This window comes from Ambystoma mexicanum, chromosome 12 (genome assembly GCF_040938575.1).
Source record: "Ambystoma mexicanum isolate Mex_15411 chromosome 12, UKY_AmexF1_1, whole genome shotgun sequence".
Lineage (NCBI taxonomy): Eukaryota > Metazoa > Chordata > Amphibia > Caudata > Ambystomatidae > Ambystoma > Ambystoma mexicanum.
In genome coordinates, this window is record NC_090936.1 from 465,788,974 (window position 1) to 465,796,535 (window position 7,562).

Genomic DNA, 7,562 nt, shown 5'->3' on the forward strand with positions numbered 1-7,562 from the left:
CCACGTAACCAGGACAACAATCAGTAGACAACTAATAACATTCGCGAAATTCGTGGCATCTATAAGATAAAAGACAAAACGCAAAACATAAACTTACAATTAGCAATTCATGTTGCAAGTTCAAAATTCATGAACTACGGAATCAAAAAAGAGGGGAATAGCACCGAAAATCGTTCCTACCTAGAGTAAATTTTTACTCTAGGTAGGAACGATTTTCGGTCCCATACCGCCTACTACTTCTCGAGTAGAGAGCACCCACGCGGCATCAATGGAGGTATCTATTCCCCTCTTTTTTGATTCCGTAGTTCATGAATTTTGAACTTGCAACATGAATTGCTAATTGTAAGTTTATGTTTTGCGTTTTGTCTTTTATCTTATAGATGCCACGAATTTCGCGAATGTTATTAGTTGTCTACTGATTGTTGTCCTGGTTACGTGGTTAATCATATACCTCCTGATGAATGTTCCATAATAATTGTAGGAACTGAAACATGTCGAGCTAATACTCTGTATTTCTCACCAGAGTTATTAATTGTTTGTCTTAACTAAACCTAACCAGTGGAGGGTATGGTACACTATTTGTTAAAATGTACCTACAGACATTGAATGTGTCTACAGTATGATACATTGTAAATCAGCTAAATTTTAGCCTGTCACGTAACGCCTGTTTGTTTTTCTGTTACTCTGTTTATGAATTGTATGTGTTGTGGACCACATTATTTAATCACTTTTTAGACTCTGAACCTATTAAATTTGATGTTTATCTCTTTTTAATAACGACTGGTCCTTGTGTGGTCTCCCGATTCTGGGAGTCCTGTAAATGTGTGGCATCTACACTTTAGCTCTGTCTTCACCATAACTACAGATCTTTGTCCCCCCGGACACAGACAGAGTATACGTTGCTAACTTATGTCAGTCAACTGTATACCGGGCTTCCTCCATATTTAAGTTGTTGCATTTATTACACCACCAGGTCCGTCTGAACTAGAGCACCTTTTTCATCTTGGACCTCAGCATCACCACAACTGTATCCATACCCACAGGCCCCCAGGCACCACCCGCCCATGCTCGAAGTGGCCAACCTTTGATTTCCACCTGGACCAACATTGAAAAAACCACTCCGGTTCTTCCGGCGAAACTCACATTAGTCCCAGTGAGTTCTCTGACTCTCTCGGCCCCAGAAGAAGGCATTTTACTTACTTTGCCGAAACGCCTGCAGTGTACATACCCAGAACTTGTATGGACTGTTCTTTTCGCTGCACCTACACCTCTAACATTTTACTTAGACATAGACCATGTGAGGTCAGAAACCAGTCAGGCAACCGAGACAACCGAGACCTATGCCTAATGTCTCATCTTTTTGTATTTCTATCTTCATTGCTTGCTACATTGGCACGTTGTATTTGAACAGCAAACTTCATGTTGAAATTATAAATGGTTGTTGTTCCACTGCAATTACTTTAACGTTTTCACTAAAAAATATCATTTTTTTGAAATGACAAATTATTTGTGTTCTGTTGTAATCTCTTCAACTATTCCCTCTAGGAAATGCATTTTGTATTTTAACTGTGTGGAATTTATACATATATAAGTAAGAAATATGTAGCTTTCACTGACAAGACCGTCATTCCTAACAATGACTTCCCCAATCATACGGGCACCAAAAAGGGTCTAGAAACTCGCATGCACCTAAATCAGGGATGCAATCTTTCCAAACCATAGAGAGAAGGACAACCCCCTAGTCACAGGCTTTTTTACTGTTGTCAATGCAGTGAATTCTAAAGACCAACTGTGGTGTTATAAGTTTCAGAAGACTGACGTGTCTTTAGATTTGAATTTTAAAGATACACCACCAGTCTTATGAAAGTTATAACAGAGCATTGGCAACAGGCTCTTGTGGTGGAGGAGTTTAGTGTTATCCCCCAGAGCCACCTTCTGCCATTCCTCCACCCTGCCCCTTTCTTTCCGTTGTTATGTCCCCCCAACATTTTCAGCAAAGTTACTCCACTGGTTACCAAGAACTACCTAAGGATACTTTATTGAATTGTACTTGGTGAAGAACCACCTCTCAGGAGAAGGGTTCATTGTCGTGTGCTTTTGTCACTCTAATAGTGGCAGGGTTAGGATAGGTTAGTTTGGACAGTGGACTGATCTTGATTTGGACTCTCACTGACGACTGACGAGCACCTTAGTTTTGTTAGGTAGGGAACGCCTTTACCATAGGGAAGGATAGGAGTTTTCAGCTTACATTTAATAAATATCAGCTATGGGATGGGAAATCAGAGTCCGCCTTCTTCTTCTGAGCCGCCACACTACATATGTTTCAACATCAACAAGATAACTATACAATATATTTCTCCATGCCTTCTTTAGGGCGGTATTTACAGTGCCAGTGTACAGGAAATAAATGGAAATCCCTGTATGTGCAAAAAACATACAACTATGTCACAGAAGACAATTCAAAATCAAATTTGCAATCCTATCGTGAGACCCAAGTGATACATTATTTCTCCGAAATAAGCATACATTGCTAAGGAAGGCCAAACCCGGGAGTAAGACACGGGCACAAGGGTGGAATGTTGATTGGCAAAAACTTTTATTATAAAGTAAAATGGGGGAGATTATGGAAAACTTACTAGCCCTATCACTAAGAGGGGGTTCCCTGCCTCACCAAAACTAACTAATGAAGCGGTCGGTGTCAGAATGTCCAAAGTAAAGTTCACCGTCCTGTGACCAAAACCTACTCGCTCCCTCACAAGCTAAATTAAGTATAATGCGCAAGGGAACCATGTCTCTTGACTGCAGACCTGCAGCCCGATCTGGTCAGCCAAACACAAAAGTTCCAAAAGGTGTAGAACATGAAGTCAAGGTTTCACAGGACTCAAGGGGTGTCACCCTTTTCCCAGAGTCTTTCCAGCATATGAAAACAAGTAAACATTCCACAAAGACCCATGGGTTTGGCACTCTTTCTCCATGGTCTTTCCACTGTATCTGTTAAACTGCCTTGTGTTGAGCAGACTCATGTCTCTTCCTTAGTACCCCTTCCTTGGTTTACTCTCCCACCAAGGAGGGTACTCATTCTTCCCTTTCATCCGCAGCCTTGGTTTACTCAACTACCAAGATCTTAGGGTGTCCTTTGAATACAAAACTTTGTATCTAGGCATTGGGGTATTTATCCCCCCTGTGGGTCCCAGACCCCCTTCATTTGATTATGTCTCCAGTTCTCTTCTTCTCCGGGCCACAGCCTTGGTTCACTCTCCTGCCAAGTGGGTCAAGTGGCACAGCGAGTAGAGCGCTCGCTTTGACATCGGTGCAGCGTCTGCTAACGCAGGTTCGAATCCCGGCGGGGCCAAACTCAGCCTTTCATCCTTCCGAGGTCGATAAATGAGCACCACACACCATGGGTAATAATAAGCCGCGCTCAGATACCTGAGGGTTTGTAGCGCTATATAAATGCCAAATTATTATTATTATTATTATTATTAAGGTCTGTTATACTTTCTTGTGTCCACACAGCTTCTGTTCCCTTTTGTGATGGCCAGGGGCTTGTTGCCCCAGTATGGGTCCCAGACCCCCTTCAGGTGTATGTTTTCACAGTTCTCCTTCTCCGTCCCCCACAGCATTGGTTTGCTTTCCTGCCAAGGTCTGTGGATGCTGGGGCCCAAATAGGTTAATTCGTAAAAGTTTGTATTTTCTGTAATTTGCTGTTTACTTTCCAAAAATGGGTCCCAGACCCTCTGCTTATCATGGCTCTCATGTCAATTGGCCTTCGCCTCATGTTCCCTCTGGGTCTCCTCAACCTTGGGATCAGCCACCCTGTTACCTGTCGGGTCTGGGCCATCCCTCTCTGGTTGCTCACAGGTCTCCCAGGGCTTTCAGCAGCTTCCTGGGCTTTGCAGCGTCCTTGCTTGACCTCTCTGTGCTTCTTCCACTGCTCAGCGTCTGTCTCCCTGCACTCTTGCGGGTCTACGTAGCAGCAGGCAGCTTGCCTCTGCTTCAGTCTGCTTCCCAGTTGGGGAGCCTTCGCCTAATGCCGTTCTCTGTGGGATGCGCTGTTCTCCTATCTCTGGGAGGTCTCCACATACCTGCAGGCTCTAGTGGTTCGCGACGGACCAAGAACAAAGACGCCATTCTCCCATTGCCTCTCTGCCTTTGAATGAGGCTGGGCTAATCGGGTTCTGGCAAAAGTTAAAATGTGTCCTGCCACTCGCGTTGGTGATCATCATTCATGTTAACTGAGATGTATTGCAGTAACAGATGGGAGTCTCAGGTAATGTAGTGAGGGATTGGTTTAGAGGGAAGGGGGAAAGGGTAATGTGCTTTCCCAAGCTGGTCACTACTCTCAGTGGGGTTCTCCCTCCCCATGACATCCTCCCACTGAGCACTACCCCAGGGGGAATATCGGGTAGCAGTCTCACATTCCTGGCCTCATAGAATAGAGCTCCCCCATCTAAAGTAGTGACAATCTCTTGGGATTCGTCACATACCGTTTCCCTTGTACGTTCAATTACTCCCTCTTCTAAAGGAAACGGAAGAGAAAGTCTACATTCCCCTGCTCTTTGCCCTTGCGATGCTCTATACTAAAACAATATGATTGTTTAAGTCTAGAAACCATCACATGATGCAGGGATTGGTATCTTTCCTAAGGCTGGGCCAAACCAATGGGGAGTAGTTAGTGACCAATGTACATTTTCTCCCTGTACGGCAGTATTGGAGATGCCCTACTGCCCAAGTTATTGCTAAGGCCTCAGGCTCTATGGTAGCATAATAAGGCGGATAGGATGTTCTGTACCGTCATCATTCTAAGATAATACTGCTCCTCGACCTACCTTAGAGGTGTCTGTCTGTAGGACAAACTCTTTATTAAAGTTTGCCACTTTGAGGACAGGCTCACTACAAAGAATTGTTTTTAGGGAGACAAATCAAGCCTGATCCTCTTTGCCTGATCCTCTTTGCCCGATTGGATTTTCTGTGCCTCTGCATTTCTTAGTTTGTCAGTCAAACAGGAAGTCATGGAAGAGAAGTTGGGGATGAACCTTCTATAATACCCTACGAGACCTAGGAAGACCTCCAGGTCTCTTTTGTTCTCAGGTGTAGGCGTCTCCCTGACTGCTTTAAGCGATCAAGAATAAGACTCGAACACTGTGGCATATTGAGTGATGGTTATAGACTTTTATTTTCAAGAAAATGATAAAAAGGTTGGGTGGAATCCTATCTAACCCTAATCCTAAAAGGGGGTTGCCTGCCTCTACAAAACTAAGGAATGTTTGTGTCAGGATGTTAAACAAAAGAGCGTCCTCTGTCCTGTGTCCAAAAACCCTAAGCTGACCCTTACACTCTAAACTCAATATAATTTGTACAAGGTGCAGAGTCATCACAGAACCCCAGCCTAAAGTCTCCTCCCATGTGGCCAAGGGACGGCAGCCACTACTTGATCCTAACCATGGGGTTGGTATCATGGGGCAGGATCACATGGGAGGAGATGGCTGTCAGGGGGAAGTGATGACTCCCTTCTAAGAATGAAAACCCTATAATGCCCAAATACTTAATGGCGTGCTGTCATTGTACAAGTTCCTCCCCTGAAACTACCCAAAGAATATGCTATGAAAAGTCATCTAATCAGAATAAAATGTGTACCTTGCGAGTCCAGGAAATACATCTGACATACCCTAATTGTCATGATTCTGCTTTGGGTAGAGGTCCTAACACCAATGTTAAATCACAAACCTTTTCTCTAACATTGCCTGACTCTAACAACTCTCAGCTCCCTAAATACTCACAACTAACTAAATGTGAAATGATTAATACCACTATGGACTTCAATGCCCATAACACTGTGGTACTGGGACAAGGAAGAAGAACCAGGAAAGAAGGACCAGGAGTTAATGAGGATCAGAAGTGTAATTGAACCAAATGTGCGGTCTAGTCATAATCAAGCAAGGCACTTGAGCAGGACATTTAAATCCCACAATGAGTGCAGCTGAGGGGAGACATGGAAGTAGTAGCAGAGGCAGAAGCAATCCAAAGCCCCGAGATTGCCAGAGAAGAAGAAGGCCAGCTGAAGACAACGCAGAAATAAGAGGCGGGCGGCATCGCAGAGTGTGCACAGCAGGAAGCAACATTGTGTATGGTGGTGTAAGAAGAAGCCCAGCTGGTTGGGAAATGTGCTACCAACCCGATATTACATGCTTCAGAGTGCGGGAGGACACCGAAGCCCTATGGAGCTGGCAAAGCTCCAGAGCAGAACTGAAGTCCAGTTCGCTGAGGTTACGCAGGAGCTATCACCAAAGGAGGCAGAGCGCATAAGTTCCTCCACAGTAGCCGAAACGGAAATGGAGACACCAGAGAAGACAAGGGAGTTAGCCTACAGTCAGAGGTGATCCCGGGGCGCTCGGAGCAGGACATTTGGCAGTGCATAACAATTTTGAATACGAACAATTAAAGTAAAGCGTTGAAAAGGGCACAATTTCCTTTCTATGGGAAACCAACCTGGAGAAACCTGTAACCTGCATTATCCACAATTAAGAGGCTGTAAAGAAGTAGCAGAAAGGCAACCAGGGTACAATTCCCATTCTTTGGTATACGGACTTGGGGAAACCTGTAACCCGCAATGACACAGCCAAGAGGCTGTGAAGAGGTAGCAGAGAGGCGAAAAGGGTGCAACTTCCCTTTTATGGAACAGCAATTGGGGAAAACCTGTAACCAGCATTGCCAAGAGCCAAAGGGCTTTCAAAAAGCAGCAAAGAGGCCACCCGGGTGCAATCCTCCTTTTTTTGGGACACCAGCTTGGGGGAACCTGTAACACACATTGCTACGAACCAAGATGCTATAAAAAGCGAAGGGCTGTTGTTCAGCCCTTCTCACAAGGGATACTTGTGGAGAGAACTCTGGAACAAATATTACTACTGAAATTACATGTAGTTGTAGGAGTTTTTTCTTCCTGGCAGGAGAGTGAACCAGGAAAGGGATCATTAGTAGTTAGTACTGGCAGGCGAGTATACCAGGAAATAAGAAGATATTTTGAAGGAGTGTTGTTGTGGCAAAAAGGTGTGGTGGAAAGAACTTGTTGACTTTATTTCCATTTTGACAAACTATTACACTGTTACATCACCAGAGGTAGTTGGTGTGTTATCCTGATGAAAATATTCCATTGGAAGAATAAGTGTGATGTGCTAATACTTGCTTTGAACCATGAAGAAAACAATTACCTTGGTTTATGAACTTGTTGTTAGAAAGACATTTTGCCTTGCCAAGAAGGATACTGAGAAGGATAACAAGTGTTTGATTTTCAACATGGGTTTATGAAGGAGACACATTTACTTTATCAAGTGAAAGGACTCATTGTTGTGCACAGGGGTTCTTGTACCCCATCTCACCCTCGCAGCCCCTCGCCCGAAGGCCTTTGTTATTACGTTATCGCCACATGGCAGCCCCTTGCGACGGGCTGTAGCCGTTTCACCCTATGGAAGAGTCCGTGCCGCACAGGGCGCTCATGTGACCAGGTCAGCCGCTGTACGCAACAAGTTGCGTCCTGAGCATAAGCTTAAATAACGTTTTGACCT